General features: G+C 35.9%; 1 non-coding gene across 1 annotated transcript; it reads right to left on the reverse strand.

Annotated features, from left to right (window-relative positions):
• Positions 1-7875: 7875 nt before the first annotated feature.
• Positions 7876-7984, reverse strand: LOC131156846 (small nucleolar RNA R71). Its single transcript, XR_009137115.1, has one exon. It is a non-coding gene; the product is annotated as a small nucleolar RNA R71 (small nucleolar RNA).
• Positions 7985-17658: the final 9674 nt, after the last annotated feature.

Genomic DNA, 17658 nt, shown 5'->3' on the forward strand with positions numbered 1-17658 from the left:
TTAAACCTCATTAATGACTTAAGATTAAACACCCAACTCATCACAATGATAACTTGACCCCAAAAAAAAAAAAAAAAAAAAAGCAAACAAGACTCATTAAAAACAAACTAAACTCAATATGATAATAACCTAAATAAAGAAATAAAGCAAACAAGATCTTAAACAAAAATAAACTAAGTTATATGACAAACTTAAACAAAATGATGAAATAACAACCTAATAATACTTAAATAAAAATGCTCAATTCAATAGATAACCCAAACTAAATATTAAAATAAGTGTGGCAATGATAATGAAGTAAAACGAAGCATGACAAACTCAACACATAATCTAACTTAAAATAAATTTATTGACATTAAATAAAAAGGGAAACAAACTGACTTTAACAATAAGAACAGCTCAAATAAAATTTCATTCCAACAAAGATTACAAATAAAGAAACAAACTAAACTTAATAATAAAGATTAACTCAACCAAACACTTAAGATTCAAAACAAAAGAGACAATTAAAGCAATTAATATAAATAATTCAACTAAAATTTAAACTCAATGGTGGCATTAAATAAAAAAAAAAAAACAACTAAATTTAATAGTGCTCCAACATGTATTGAAATAAAATAACTCAAAGAGAGAGAGAGAGAGAGGAGAGAGAGGAGAGAGAGAGAGATAGATGAGAGAGAGAGAGAGAGAGAGAGAGAGAGAGAGAGAATGAAGGAGAGAGAGAGATCAATGGAGGGCTGGCTGTGAGGAGCTCTCCTTGCTGTCTAGCGGCGCGCAGACTCCCACAGAAGACCACAGCTGCTGCCCCCTCCAAAAGAAATTAAATTTTTTTCAACCCTACCCTACCTCTTTTTCTTTTCTTTTCTTTTCTTTTCTTTTTTTATTTCCTTTCTTGCCCTCTGCCCCTTCAGCCCTTCAGCCATGTGAGTCTTCAGCTCCAAAATAAAACAAAAGGGACCCGACTGCATGGCCGGGTCACTTCAAGTCTATTTTATTTTATTTTTCCTTATTTGTTTCTTTCATTTTATGTTTCTGTTCCCTAGCGAACAAGTCCAATTTCGACCATAATAAGGTCCGTATCTCTCAAATTTCAAAACACAAAAGTTGTAGATATCTTTCTAAAATTTCTTTAGAATTTTGAATTGCCTTGATCAGAGGTCGGATGGAAAAGTTATGTGCGAATTACGAATTGATGCGGGTTTTGGCTCCCAAGAATTTTCCTACGATAAAAAATTGCCAAAAATTCATAAATGGTTGAATGAAACTCAAAAATTATAAATAGGGCACTTTTTTAAAATATTGAGAGTAATTAGGCATTTAATTTAAAATATAAGTTCTAATGCTCAGATTAAAACGACTAATTACGTAGTTTAAGCGCGTAATCAATACTTTCTCCACAATTTCCATCAACTCCACGTCTCTCTTCTGAATGACTATAATTTTCTCCTATAAGGTTGGCTGTATAATTTTTACTAGTTATAGTCACCTAGTGATTTCCTTCCACTAATTCCACACTCAACCTTTCCAGGTCCATCCCAATCTCATGCTAAACCACAATTGCTGATACTGATGCAGGCACTAACTTCCAACTCAAAGCATCAACTACCACATTAGCTTTTCCTAGGTGGTTATGAATGGTATAGTTGTAGTCCTTTATTAACTCCAACCATCTCCGCTGCATCATGTTTAAATATTTTTGAGTCAAAAAGTACTTAAGACTTTTGTGGTCAGTGAAGATCTCGCACCTCTCACCATATAGGAAGTGCTGCCAGATCTTTAATGCAAACACCACTGCTTCTAGCTCCAAATCATGGGTAGGGTAGTTCTTCTTGTACACCTTGAGTTGGCGAGAAGCATATGCAATAGCCTTTCCATGTTGCATCAAGACACACCCGAGTCCTTTCTGAGATGCGTCACTATAAATCACAAAACCACCATCTCTTGATGGAATGGTCAACACTAGAGCTGTGATTAGTCACTGCTTCAATTCCTGGAAGCTCTGCTCGCACTCACTAGTCTACTCAAACCTACTATTCTTTCTCATAATTTGTGTCAAAGGACTTGACAGCCTAAAGAAACCCTCGACAAATCAACGATAGTACCCTACTTGACCCAAGAAACTTCTAATTTAATGCACGTTCTTCTGTTTCGCCCAATCAACTAATGCCTCTACTTTACTTAGGTCTACTGAGATTCCTTCCCTAGACACTACATGTCCTAGAAATGCAACCTGTTCCAGCCAAAACTCACATTTCTTAAATTTAGCAAATAGCTATCCTTCTCTCAGCACCTGAAGCACTATCCTTAGATGTTCCTCGTGTTCCTTTAGGCTCTTTGAAGACACAAGTATATCGTCAATAAACACTAACATGAACTGATCCAAATATTGGTAGAAGATCTTGTTCATCAGATCCATAAACACTACATGAGCATTTTTCAAACCAAACGACATAACCAAAAACTCGTAATGGCCATACCTGGTATAGAAGGTTGTCTTTGGTACATCCTATGATTTAACCTTCACCTGATGATACCCGAATCAGAGATCGATCTTGGAGAAAACCTGTGTGCCCTTTAGCTGGTCAAATAGATCGTCAATATGGGGTAATGGGTATTTGTTCTTCACTGTCATCTTATTAATTTTTGATAGTTGATGCACATCCTCATCGACCTATCCTTCTTCTTCATAAACAACACCGACGTTCCCCAGGGTTATACGCTCGATCTGATAAACCCCTTGTCAAGTAGTTCCTGCAATTGCCCCTTTAGCTCCTTTAATTCAGCCGAAGCCATTTTGTATGGAGCCTTATAAATTAGGACTGTCCCTGGATTTAACTCAATGGCAAACTCCACTTTGCAATCAAAAGGCAATCCCGGTACGTCCTTGGGAAACACATCCGAGAACTCCCTTATCACTAGGATATCCTTTAGCTTAAGTCCCTCCTTCAGTGCTACTTTCACAAAAGTAAGATACCCCTGGCTACCCTCCAAAAGTAACCTCTTTTCTTGAATTTCTAAAAGGATCTATGGTGCAAAGTGCACACATGACCTAACAAATTTAAACTCTTGCTCCCCTAGAGGTCTGAACACTACCTCCTTCCCGTGGCAATCGATACTCGCATAGCTAGATGCTAGCCAGTCCATCCCCAAAATAACATCAAACTGGGTAGTCTCTAATCACCTTACTACACACAACAACTGACCCTGTCAGCGTGACCACACGTAACTCGACATCCAACAACGTCTCTGCCTTATACAATTTAACCAATCCCTGAAACACAAAAGAGTGCGTCACACCTGTGTCAAACAACACAACAACACCATTTGAGAAAATGAAAATAGTACCTGTCACCACATTGCCAGCGTTCTCCATATCTCCTAGTATAAGCAAGTACACCTGCGCCAAGGTGGTGCCCCTATGGTGAGCACCTCGGGGTGCCAGGTTACCTCCCCTATACTAATGTTGTGGAGGAGTGTGAGTTAATGTTGTGCAGCAGTCCCATGCCATATGTCCAGCCCCACCACACTGTAGCAGCTATCCGATCCACCCCTGCACTCGCCCCAATGCCTCTGATGGCATTTGGGACAGGTAGAACGCGATGGATTCCCTTGATAGGCTTGATATCCCAACTCCTGCTGCTGGCCTGTGAAATTACTATGCCGCATCCATGTACCCTTGCTAGCACTAGTCTAAAATCCCAAAGGCAAGGGTCTCTTCTTCTGATTTGCTACTAGTCTCTTACCCTCCTAGATACTAGCCTCAACTGTTATGGCCTCGTTCACCAACTCAGAAAAACTATGAGTCAATAACGCCACCACCTATGCGCGTATTCCCTGCCTCAAACCCTTCTCAAACCTCCGGGCCTTCTTTGGCTCGTCCAGGATCATGTATAGAGCAAAGAGAGATAGCTTTATAAACTTGGTTGCATACTGTTGTACGGTCAAGTGTCCTTAAGTAAGATTCAAGAACTCCTCTACCTTAGCCTCTCGGGTAGCAGTAGGGAAGTATCTGTTAAAGAAAACCTCCCTAAAAAGGCTCCAGGTTATAGCCATAGGTCCTGGCCATTATTCCTCGACCAGTTTTGCAGATCTCCACCACCTTTTTGCTTCCCTCACTAGTTTAAGAGTAGCGTACTGCACCTTCTGCTCCTCGGTGCAGTCCAACACATCCAGTAGTTCCTCTATCTCCAGAACCCAATCTTCAGTTGTGATTGGGTTTGCCTCTTCTACAAAAGCCGTCAGATTCGTCTGAGTAAACTACTAAAAACCGAAGATTAAGTTTAGTCATCTAAAGAATTAATGGTGAAACACAAAACCTGACAGAAGTACGTCAGAAGACTGAACTCAGACTTAAGTCGTCTAAACCCAACACTTCAGAAGACTAAACCCCAACTTCAGTCGTCTGACCCTATGTCTAGGTTAATTTTTTGAAACTCTAAGGAACTTCAGTCGTCTGAAGATTGAATTTCAGAAGACCGAAGTTAAGCTCAGACGTCTGAAGAATTTTTTCAGAAGACTGAAGATTAAGTTTAGTCGTCTGAAGAATTAATGGAGAAACACAGAACCTGGTAGAAGCACATTAGAAGACTCAACTCAGACTTCAGTCGTCTCAACCCAAAACTTCAGAAGACTGAACCCCAACTTCAGTTGTTTGACCCTGTGTCCAGGTTAATTTTTCGAAGTTCTAAGGAACTTCAGTCGTCTGAGATCTAACCCTCAGTCATCTAAACTTACAGGAAGATTAAAAGATTGATCTTTTAATAAGAGAACACACGAGTTATTTATACATCAAGTTGATCCAATGGTCAAAAATCATTCTAAGGGCAAGGTTACCTATATAATCTATATCTAAACCCTAGTGCCCCAACTTTTGGAATAGAATTGAGAGACTTGAACATATTGCAATACGATTGTCTGCACTCCAACATATACTCATCAAGCTTGGGAAAATAAACTCAAAAAACGAAGGGATTTCATTTACACATCTTGATTTCAACCTTGGTATTGAGGTTTGGTAAATTGATTTGTTATTTTAAAGAGTTTCTAATCTCATCATCTATTATTGAATATTATTAGAGAGATTGATCTTGAATGTTCATATACATATAGAGATTGTTTTGACAAGATCATTACTTGAGAAAGTTTTTGCCATTGGTTAAATAGTTTCTGATTCAAGTGTGTATTTAGTTAAAGACTTGATATTTTTGATACTACAAAACCACTTGATTTAATATTTTTAGAAGTTCATAGCTATATAAATTATTGAGGGATATTTTCTGAAAAATCTTATATTAGGCCTTTGATCTTTGGAACTCATATCATATATATATTCATATTACAAAGATCATATTGTGTTTGGATGTTTGGAAGAAAACATATTGATTTAGATCTTTATGAAATTAGGATAGCTTCTCAAGAGGGGGGGGGGGTGAATTGGATTTTTAAAAATATTTCAATTTTAAAACTTTTGTTTTTCAAAAATCACAACAAGTAAATACAAAATCAATTCAACCACAACCAATCAACAAGATAATCAAAATCTTGATCTTTGTATCAAAAGCTATGTAATAAATTGTAAAGCACGCTAAATTTATGTAAGCCCTATGTTTATTCCAAACTCACAATTCTTCTTAGTGTTTATTTTTTAAACAAACTTTTGGATTAATAAGTTTAGGATGATCAACCAACGTAGTCCCTTTCAGTTTCTACAATCAATGATGATCAAGCCAAAACAAATTATCCTCTGGTCTATTTAACAACCATACACTCAGAATTAACAATTTAAAGCATACACACAGGTTGTAAGTATTGCTGAAAAATAAAGAGTAAGGAAGAGAAGAGAGACACAAGGTTTTACGAGGTTTGGCTTATACCTAGCCTACATCCTCGCCTTTGGCAAACCACCAAAGGATTCACTAGTTCAGTTTCGTTGACGGGTGGAACAATATCGATTACAATCACTCCTTCCGTTAAGCTAGAGTCTGCCTCTCCAAACGATATTCTCTCGTTTGGTCCAATGATTCTACAACCTTGAATCGTCTACAAACAAGAACCAAGATAGAGAAGAGTTTGTGTATAAGAAAATACTCTCACAGCAAAGTAGGTTAGTACAACATTTAGCACAAGTATACTTCAAAGTAAATCAAATATAAAAGGATTAAAGCTCAATACTAATTTTAGATCACCAAATATCTTCCAAATATTGAAAGATTCATACTTTGAAAGCTTTACTTCGGAGTTTGAACCAGCAATAACTCAGTAGTTGAAGTTTAAATAAACAGAAGAGAGTTTGAGAGCTTTTTAGAGAACTTTGATTGCTGGAAATTTCTTGGTCTATAAAATCTTTGAAGTTTGGGGCTATTTATAGAAGTTTTAAGAGTAATTCCTTATCCCCCAAGTTTCCTTGAAGTAATCCCCAAGTTTTTCAAAATAGAAGTGCCAAAAAATTCATTTAAAAAATCTTCCCGTTGGAAATTTTTAAGCCAACATTCGAGTGGCAGTCGCCTGTCATAGAAGAAACTGACAACATAGAACACTGGCAGTCGTTTTCCAGAACCAAGGCAGTCGCCTGACATAACCACCCAGGCGCCTGTCTATGTTCAGGCAGTCGCTTGGAACCCTACTGCCCTTTTGAATTTTATTCAATTAATTTGGGCAGTCGCTTGGCAAGTTGAGGCAGTTGCCTAGCCTTTCTATTTTAAAAAAAAACTTTATTTGTAAACCCTTCTTTTCTACGATTTGAAAAACATACTTTAGGGTTTTTCTAAAACTATATTTCTAAGCTTCTTTTGATTTTATGAGAGTTTCAATTCAGTTTATACTTGAAATTAACTTGAAGTACTTACATACAAACATCCTTAAAACTTTATTCCTTTGATCTTCAAGTAAGTCCTTGTTCTTCCATCATCTTTGAGTTTCTGATCTTTTCTTTGAGCTTTCATCAAATTATCTTTAATCTTCATGCTCGTCGAGATCTTTTTTTTTTATCCATAAACTTTATCATCCTTTTGAGCTTTGTCACTTCCTTTAAGCTTTTCCTTTTTCCTAAAAAACTTTCATTCGAACCATATTAAACACATCATGATTTGTTATCATCAAAATAAGAATTGTAAGTCTTGTTAGGCCAACACTTTATAATATTCAAGACACATCTTTTGATAAGTTCACATTTGATATTTGTGCATTTTCGCAAAGTGAACTATAACCCTAATTTTCTCCAAAGCTTTTAATTATATCATTACTTGGGAGATTTGATCAAAAGGGAAATTGTGTGTTGAAGCATATCATTCATCTAACGATTATATTGTTATATACATACTGAGCTTCAAGTTTCATCATATGTATATGTGTTAGGATTTCAATTGTACTCACTAACTTTGTTAGAAGCGAATCTTGAGTTGTTTTGTAGATTTTATATTATAATTGTAATCATGATTCAGGTTGTGAACCGGGTGAGGAGGAGGTTGTGCCTCTTGTAAGTAGCGGATGTAAGGGAAGCTCCATCCCGGTTAAGGAGCAGGGATATAATGGAATCCTTGAGTGGGTTGCTCAAGGCGAGGACATAGGCCGGGTTGGCTGAACTTCGTAAAATCATGTTTGCCTTCTCTCTTCCTTTATCTTTTTATTTTTCGCACTACATTTCATTACTCCTATTTCATGTGTGTATGTTTGAATGACCTCACATGCACTTGATAACTAATTAGGAAAACATTCATTGATATAATAATTTAAATCATCCTCAAACTCCTGCATTTAATTTATTAAACATAGAAATTGGGATTAAGTGGTAAATATTCTGAAAGATTTTGAAAATACCCAATTCAACCCCCCCTCTTGGGATTACACCTAAATTAACATTTCCTTTTCAGAGAACCCAGTACCTGTAGGAGCAGATCAATCAATTCATGCAGAAAGGTGACGAGATCTTCCAAGCTTATTGGGAGAGGTTCAAGGATCTGATGAATACATGTCCACATCACGGATTCAAACTTGGAGGTTCGTCAATTATTTCTATACTGCTCTTACCCCTGAATGTAAACAATTTGTCCAGACTATGTGCAATGGGGAGTTCTTCAGCAAGGAACTAGATCAAGCTCTATCATTCTTTGATTACTTAGATGAAGGTGCCCAACAATGGAACACATGATATAATCAGGCACTAATGGCAGCACACAAGGTCTCAGAGCAATCGGTGGTGGAGGTAAATACGAGGTCAAAGAGGAAACTAGTCTATAGGCTCTTGTTGCTGCTTTGTCTAAGAAACTAGAGGTTATGGAATTAGAGAAAGTGAAAGCTAAGAAATCAGTGGAGGTATGTTCTATTACTGAGACCCCTAACCATGAGATTCAGGATTGTCTGTTTCTACCAGTATGGTAGGAGAGTATATTTGATCAGATGCAATCAGTAAATTGGGTCAAAAAATCTCAAAACCAACCATTCTCAAACACTTATAATCCAGGATAGAGGAATCACCCGAGCTTCTCATGGAGGAATGATCAGTTTGGTCCATCTTCCTCACAGTTTCAGCAACTTCCTCGGTCTTATGCACCACCTCCGCAACCGCTATATCACCCAATTGCACCTCCTCAACATCAGTATCAGCCGCAACAGATCTCTCAGAGCTACGCATGTCTAGGATTTCAACCTAAGTTAGCTCCTATTCCATCAAAGAAACCTTCTGATGATGTTGTGGCACAAATAACAAACACCCTTCAATAATTTATTCAGAATAACAATCAGACCATAACTGAGCTATGAGGCACAATTAATAAGATGAGTATACAATTGAATGCTTTAGAAAAAGGGAAATTTTTAGCATAGCCTCTGCCTAATCCCTAGGTATATTGACAACAACAACAACAACCAGTGCATAATGTTTCAAGGGATTCTTTTGAGTCAACAAAGGTCATCATTACCTTGAAGAGTGGAAAAGAAGTTTCCCATCCTAAAATACCCATTGATCAAAAAATAGTTGCTCCAACACCTAAAGTTGCAACTGATACGAATGAAGTAAAAGAAAAATCAGATGAAGCAAGCTCAGATCCAAAGAAGTCGGGTAATAAGGAGGATGAGACTATTAAGGAGTATCAACCTGTGGTACCCTATCCTCAGAGGTTGACATTTGGTTAGAAGAATAAGTATCATACTGAGATTCAAGAAATCTTCAAGCAAGTGAAGATCGATATCCTGCTTTTGTATGCCATACAACAAGTTCCTGCATATGCAAAATTTCTGAAGGATCTATGCATAGTGAAAATAAAACTGAATGTAAAGAAGAAGGCCTCCTTGACTGAGCAAGTTAGTGCATTGATATTGAGTCAGACTCCTCAGAAACTCAGAGATCCTGGTTCTCCCACTATTTCTATCATGATTGGTGAATCTTTTATCAGGAGAGCTTTGCTTTATTTAGGGAGTAGTGTGAACTTGCTCTTATTTTCGATATATGAGCAGTTGGGTTTAAGTGAGTTGAAAAAAACTTCCATGATGTTACATTTGGCATACAGATCAGTAAAAGTTCCATGAGGCATTATTGAGGATGTATTGGTTCAAGTTGACAAATTTTACTACCCAGTAGACTTTGTTGTTTTAGACATGCAGCAACCTGTCTCCACCATATACTAGGCCCCTATTATTCTTGGGTAACCATTCCTTGCTACTTCTAATGCTTTGATTAATTGTCGAAGCGGAGTACTTAAGCTCATGTTTGGAAATATGACATTGGAAATGAACGTGTTCAATGCTCACAAGATGTCAAGTGGGTGTGATGATGTAGAAGCACATACAGTTGATGTAATAGATGATTTGGATATTTTAGAGTTGTTGTTAGCTCTTGATTTTGATGGTGCATTTGAAAATGATTCTTTTGAACAGCTTGAGGTATTTGATGAAAAAGCTCCCTTGATTAGAGAATTTCCAGAATTAGAGGGGTAGTTCACAAAGATAGATGATTCCCTTCACTTATTGGATGCGAGTTACACAAGTTGTTGGCATAAGCCAACTTTTGAAGCTATTGATCTACTAGAAGTTATGTGTTGACCTTATGGGTCATATCCCGTTTTGATTATGACAAATACTTTGGTATTTAATGTTTGCCATGTTTATGTGCAGGATCATATTGGCTAAATTATATGAAAGCAAGTGGTGACTTGAAGAAAATGAAGACCCAACATATTTATTTGTTGTAATTTATATTTCCTTCAATTTAGGTCTGTAATATTAATCATGGTCTGTAATAGTTAATGCATTGCATGCATGATAGCAAAGATAAGCTCAACGACCGTAGTTTGACCATAAGGAACCACAAGACCGTTGGGATCACCTTTGGTCCACTGACGTCGGATTTTTTTGGACTTAATGCTCATAAGATTATAGTTAGGATGTCTGAGTAGAAAATCTTTTTGAAAAATGAGAATAAGAGGCTGGTAAAACAATTGAAAGATTTAAAGGATTATCATGCCATCTTAGAAAAGAAAAAGATTCAGAAGATATTGAACATTATCTGCTTAAAGAAAGAAATTAGTGATTATTCTAGAGGCAAAAAAAATAATTCTTTCAAAAAGCGTTCATCCTTCACATCCCATAAGCTTTTTAATGCCTTATCCAATGGAAACATAATGAGAAAGCATGATTCTTCACATATACATAAAACTTCCTTATTCATTGGAGTGATATGGCACACTAAATTTCCCTACCTATGTAGAAGTGCCAGGGGCAAAGACAAGAGAATGAAATGGATAATCAGCAAAGCAAACCCATTTGGACCTAAGGAAAAATAAATTCCAATTGGAATCACATAATCATTTAAATTCATCCTTTGCTCTTAGGTTGAGGGGGAGTGTTGACTAAAGGCTTAGGAAGTGGTTCGGGTTTAAAATGTAAAAACTTGGTATATGTCCACTATTCAAAATTTTACGTACTAAAAATCTTAAAAAATTAAGCCACTATAGAAATTCAAGCAAAATATCCAACCTGAACTTAATACATATATAAATATAAATACATACATACATACATATATATATATATATATATATATATATATATATATATACATCATAATGATTGTATAAAATGTGAGAATATTGGCAAAAGTCTGCTTGAAGTCAAAAATCCACTTCCAAATGGACAAGGCAATTGTGTCTGGTATATATTTCCTAATGCTTAACTCATGCTTAAATATAAACATCTTAAGTTAAGCATGCTTTGTCCATTTCACAAAGTTAAGGTTTAGGGATTCATCTCACACTATATATCCTTTATCCCTAAGCTTATCTTTAAACCTAAAAGCCTGGATCAAAGTTTAGTCATCACTCTAGGTTTAAGCACTAATAATCATAAATTTTTATTCTACTAGTGCTTATTCTAAAGACATCCATCTGTCATCAAATTAGAGGCATCATCTACTAAGGGACTCAAGCTTTCCAGCTAATCAAATCAAAATAATCCCTTCGAGCTTCAAATGCAAAATCTCTAACTTTGATTCACCATAGGAAATTTTTGCTATTTCACAATCACATTCAGCAAACACTCTATCTATGCCTTGGTCTATATCCTTGTCCCAAATTGTTCGTATCTCAAGGATACTTTCCATTCTCCAAAGAGCATTGTTCATAATGTCCATATACTCCTATATGCTCTTTGCCAAAGCCTGGACATAATTACAAGTACGAAAATATTTTGGAAGATGTCCAGCGTCTCCTAAATACTTGTTTGAACCAAATAAAAAAAATTTAATCTTTAAGAGTATTTAAATTATCTTCACAAGCTCAAAAAATTTAAGTCAAATAATTTAGAGTTTCATCTTCGTGAATTAAGTTAAATGGCTAATATGATTGGTATAGGTTTCAACATATATGACAATGCAAAGTTTCAAGAAACCTATGCACGAACCTTAAAGTTTAATGCCATTTGAACTTGTGCCTCTCACATTTTGAATATCATAAGAAAAGAGGCAGCTATAGGCTTTATTCATTGAAGGAATATTGATTGTGACTTTTTGGTCCTTTAAAGCCTATGCATCTAGAGCCAAGTTTTAATCATTGAGAATCTTAAATCACTTGGCAAAGAAGATGAAAGAAAATTAAAGCATAAGATGATAGTAGTGCATAACTCAAGGGGAGCATTTCCATTTCATGGCTATATATAAATCAAATGCTCTCATAATCAAATTCGGTGGCCGCATGCCTTTATGAAAACAACACTTTAGCCTACTATCCATAATGTATTAAATGCTTAAATTCCTTGATGGATAGTCATTCATGTCCATGATCTACTTTGAGTCATAGTGGACCGCATGCTTGTCCTAAATGCCATCTACATGGTTGATGAAAATTCGTGAAACGCATGTTAGTAGACAACCAGGGCTTTGTATGATTGAAATTGAATGATCACATATAGACACACATGCTAGTTAGTTAATGAAGATCATCACTTCATAAGACTGGTCTAAAATTCCAAATTCTTCTCATGTTAAAAGAATCATTTGCATTCTTTTAAGTCCTGATACTCTTGTAAAATCCATGAGCATCATATCCCGTTTGGTTGGAAATATGAAATGATATGGATTAGTCTTGGATTCTATGAACCTTACATGTCCTTAACATTGGAATTCTAATGCATATAATCTCTAAAGGAATAAACTTGCTATGTAGAGACCCGAAGAATTATAGAAATTAAGTAAATAAAAGAAAGGAGAAAAAAGGATTTTTTAAAAGGGGATTCAGTAGGGTCTTGTCAATGAATGCAGAGTGCTCGTCAATGAACAGGCTTCTTGGGCACATCAATGTAGACGCATGTATCATCAATGAGAAGTCACCGAGAGGGTTATTCTCAGGGCTTGAAACTCGTCGACGAGGGTCGGTGCTCATCTACAAACCTTCTTCTTGGACTCGTCGATGAGGCGTCGTGGCTCGTCGACAAGGCCACATGGACAACACTCTATAAATAGGTTCAAATTACATTTCTAGTGAAAAAACCTGCATGCAAACACTTTCTCTCTCTAAAAATTTGTCCTTTTGACTTCTCTCTAGGTTTTTGGCTTTGTTCTTTACCGGTTCGACGATCGGAAGCCACCACGCTACTCCTGGGAAGATTCTCTTCAAGTCCATTGGAGTAATTTTTTGGTTAGGCCAACTTGGGCACCATCCCAAAATCTAGGTAAGTTGGTTATTTTAAACTTTATAAGGTATTTGGTGTTTCTAGACTAAGGAAAATCCTTTAGATAGAATAATACTGAAGTTTTATTGGGGAAAATGTAATTTCAGGGTGTTGAGCTGGGAACACCACAAGAGTAGGTTTGGTTAATTTTGTAGGCTTCTCAGTAAGTCAGGTAAGGGGATAAATTAAGTTAGTATTTTCCATGAAATTATTTATTGTCATACAACATTTATTTTCAGAAAAATACGTATGTTATAGAATTATGTTTGGGAATGCTGTTGTTGAACAGAAAAGTGGTTTTAACACATTTTATAAGAAAGTATGATTTCAGAACAAATTGTGAGTTTAGTAGGCTACTTAAATTTGTGTGACATGAGTATAATATTTTCATGAAAATTATATTATATTAAATATTATTGTGTTTTTTAGAATAAGCATGTTATGACAATTTCTGGAAAACCCTAAAAATAGTACAGGAATTATGGTTTTAAAACATTATGTTAACAGTACAGAAAGGCTATGTTCAGTAAGTTATGTTATGTTTTATGTCGACGTAAATGTCGTGATTTTTACGTTATGAATTATGGCGGTGTAAATGCCGTGATTTTTTATGTTATGAATTATGCTGGCGTTGATGCCATGATTATGTATGATATGCAAGAAATCATGAAATATGCTTATGTCAAATATTACTCTGAAATATGAAACTATGTTTTAATATGGAATGTATTATATGTTATCAGAACCCAGATAGATGAGTTCAGTTTTATGAAGCACGGTACCGTAACTATATGTTAACGATTATGAATATGTTAGTGCTACCACACATCTTAAGTAGAGTATGGGAGATGGCAGTCGATGTGGCTTTATGGGAGTGTCGTAGTTCCCCTGGTAGTCTGGCACAGGTGGAACAGGCCCATCGTACTTACACACCTATGTTTGACTTAGCATGGTCGGCTAGCCATTGCAAGGTCCCACCTTCGAGCCACACAACCCTATCATGTGGGGGGTAAGACATGACAATAGCTGGCTATCTATCCTGGGTAATAAGTCAATATGATATGGTTAAATAAGATGATTTTTCAGTACAGAAATTTAGTTAGTTAAATTATGTTATGTTAAATCATGTTTTATTCAGATATGATATAACTGTTTATACCATATATGAATTATGTACAGTTTATATGTATAATACGAAAATACTCATGTTTCCACACACTGATATTAGTTTATCCTCCTTATTGAGAGGTGTCTCACCCCAGTCATACAAATATTTCAGGAAATCTAGGTAGAAGGGCGGATAAAGCTCCACAGCGGTAGAAGTTAACCAAACTACCCTGTCAGAAGGGAAAATAGGTGAGATAGGGTCAGATGCGTTTTTGTGATTATGACCCTAGGATACTTTTTGAGTCTTTTGTGGATGACTGTATATATATGACAGATTCAGTAGAACTCAAGTATGGTTTCCGGTGTTGTGTATGGCATGTATATAATTTATGTTTTCCGCTGCTTAGGTATTAGAGATGTATGATAAGTTTTTCCTCAGCACCCATGGGTCCGAGTTGATCATGACTATAGCAGTTTAGTAGGATATCAGGATTATTATGTATCTTGTTATATATGAAAGAAAAAAAAATGTAATAAATATGGAAAATAGGTAGGTCGTTATAGTTTGGTATCAGAGCCAGGTTGCAAAGTTTTGTAGACTCTAGAGTGCAGCGGAAACAATACCAGAATATAGGACTGATAAGCTCAATGACCATAGTTTGACCATAGAGAACCACAAGACCGTTGGGATCACCTTCGGTCGACCGACATCGGATTTTTTGGACTTAATGCTCAAGGTCATAGATTGACTTTAGGTCCCTAAACATCGCATGAAAATTCCCCTATAACTTAAAAGTTATACCCACATGAACAAGGGTGATCTCTGATAAAAATTAGGACCTTAAATGAATATTGACAGGGCCTCAGTAGACCAAACCTTTGCAGTGTAATTAATTCAGTCGACTGAACCATACAGAAGTCAACAGTTTGACTCTCCATGGTCGACCGAACAATTTTTGAATAGGCCATTAATGGCCGACTGAACTGCCATGTGCCTAAAACCCAAACTGTTCGATCGACCAAATTTTCAGTTCTATTTGGCCACGATCGACCGAAATATATGAATAGCCGACCGAACTCTTTGTTGGTCGATTGAATCTCGAACAGTTCAAAATCACCTTCATATGGTCGACCATGTTCTTTGTTGAAAAATTCCACGGTCAACCGAAGCTTATAAAGTGGTGACTGAACCCTTAGTACGGTCAACCGAAACTCTCGCGTTGCTCAATTTTTACTGAGGTTAAACCGGGGTTATTTTTTATTAACCTTACTTAAACTTTTTTAGAAATACTGAATGAGTCCCAAACTGTTATATTTTTTGGAGTGTCTATATATACTCCGTCATTTGGTTTAATTAGCAACCGATTATCAAACATCATTAGCAATATATTCTCTGAATTTTCAAATACCCATTTTTCACATACAAACTCACTACTTCCATTCTTACTTATCCTCTTTATTGAAAATCATTTAGTAAGAGTGTTTTAGAGATCATACTATAAGCTTATACTCTCATTGCTTATATTTGATTGAGATTGATTTTATTGAGAGTAAGCTTTGACTTTTCCTTTGTGATTTCGTTCATAAGTCATTTTGGGAAAACTCTCTAGAGCTTGTGAGTCTTGCACTATTTTTGCAAAACAAAAGAGCTCGTATTGTGTTTGTTTGTGAGATATTTTTAAAAACTAATTTCAAATATCTCATGTGCTCGATTTTTAAGAAAAACATTTTTGAGATATTTGCTCGTGTGCTTAAGATCTTTGATACTACATCTTGCGATTGATATAGTTATCTTGATTCAAAGATCCTAACACATACTGTAATAACTTGCTTAACTAATCATATAATAGAACATAATAAATAAAATAGTCAACCCGAACCCGTGGGAAGCGGGGACACCTGTCATACACAACAGAACTTAGGCATCAGTAAATGTAAATCACATTTATCAACCATAAATTACATAATTCCAGAGTCTACTGTTTTCCCAAAGATTCTGTGTTTATATAATATCTCCATGACATCAAAATAAACCTAGGATCTTACAACAAAAATCTCCTGATCCTAGATCAGAACTTACCCTTCTAGCAGGGTAGAACTATACAATCTCAACAGCAGCCATGACCCACCAGTCCTTCTGGGTTTCCTGAAAATTTTTTAAGTTTGAGGGAGAGAAACTTATCAGTAAGGGAAAATAAAATAAATACATTTGTGTGGCAACATGAATATTTAATGAAAATATAGATATACAGTACAATCTTCATACCAGAAAACATTCATCATTTAATAACTGCAAAAATGTATACTTTCATATTTCTAATAAATCATACTAATCATAATTTTCTGGTATAGCTAATAATACTGGAAACATACCCTGGATGAATAGCTAGCTGATGTCATGTATGACCCCCCATGACGGGTTGTGTAGCCCGAAAGCGGGACCCGACAATGGTTGGCCAACCATTGCTGAGTCAAAAATATCTGTAAGTACGATGGGCCCGCCACACCCTGGTCTAGACTGCTAGGTGGACGTCTACAGCTCTACACTGAAAGCCACATCGACTATCCATCTCCCATCCCCTTGTGGGGTGGTTAGCACCAATCTGAACATAGATATCTAATCTATATAGCTACGATACTATGCTCCTGAGTTGAACTAAACTAGCATCCGGGTTTTGATAACATATAATACATGATAATATAGCATTTAACATAAATGAAATAATAGTATTTTCTATAATTTCATAAATACAGCCTCGCGCCGAACATTTCATAAATACGGCCTCGCGCTAAAATCATACGTAAAACACAGCCTCGCGCTGGCTGTGAATCACGGCCTTGCGTCGAATATCTCATACATATCATTCTTAATAATAAATCAATTATCATGTATTTTCAACATCATGATGTACTGTATTATTTCATATTCCTGAAAACATGTTTTACTAGTAAAATGGCCATATCATAATACGTTTCATGAAAAATAATATTCATGCCACACATAGCTGAGTAAATTCGTACATTTCATTCTAAAATTACATTTCCTGTATCACAACAGTATTTTCCCAAATATGCTTTTTCTTAATAATATTCAAATATAATACATGCTTCCCTGAAAATTAATTTACTGATAAATAATAATAATAATAATAATAATAATAATAATAATAATAATAATAATAATAATAATACGAATGGAAAATTACTCCTTTAGTTTATTCCCTTACCTAGTACCGAAAAGAAACCCCCTAATTTCACTCGTCCTGCACCCACGGGGTTCCCCGAGCAACACCCTGAAACCAACAACTCACAAAACTAAACTTCAGTATTTCTCCATGAATAACCTTTCTTATAACTACGGGAAGACCAAATTCTGAATAAAATGCCTTACCTCAA

Source organism: Malania oleifera, chromosome 5 (assembly GCF_029873635.1).
Source record: "Malania oleifera isolate guangnan ecotype guangnan chromosome 5, ASM2987363v1, whole genome shotgun sequence".
Classification (NCBI taxonomy): Eukaryota; Viridiplantae; Streptophyta; class Magnoliopsida; order Santalales; family Ximeniaceae; genus Malania; species Malania oleifera.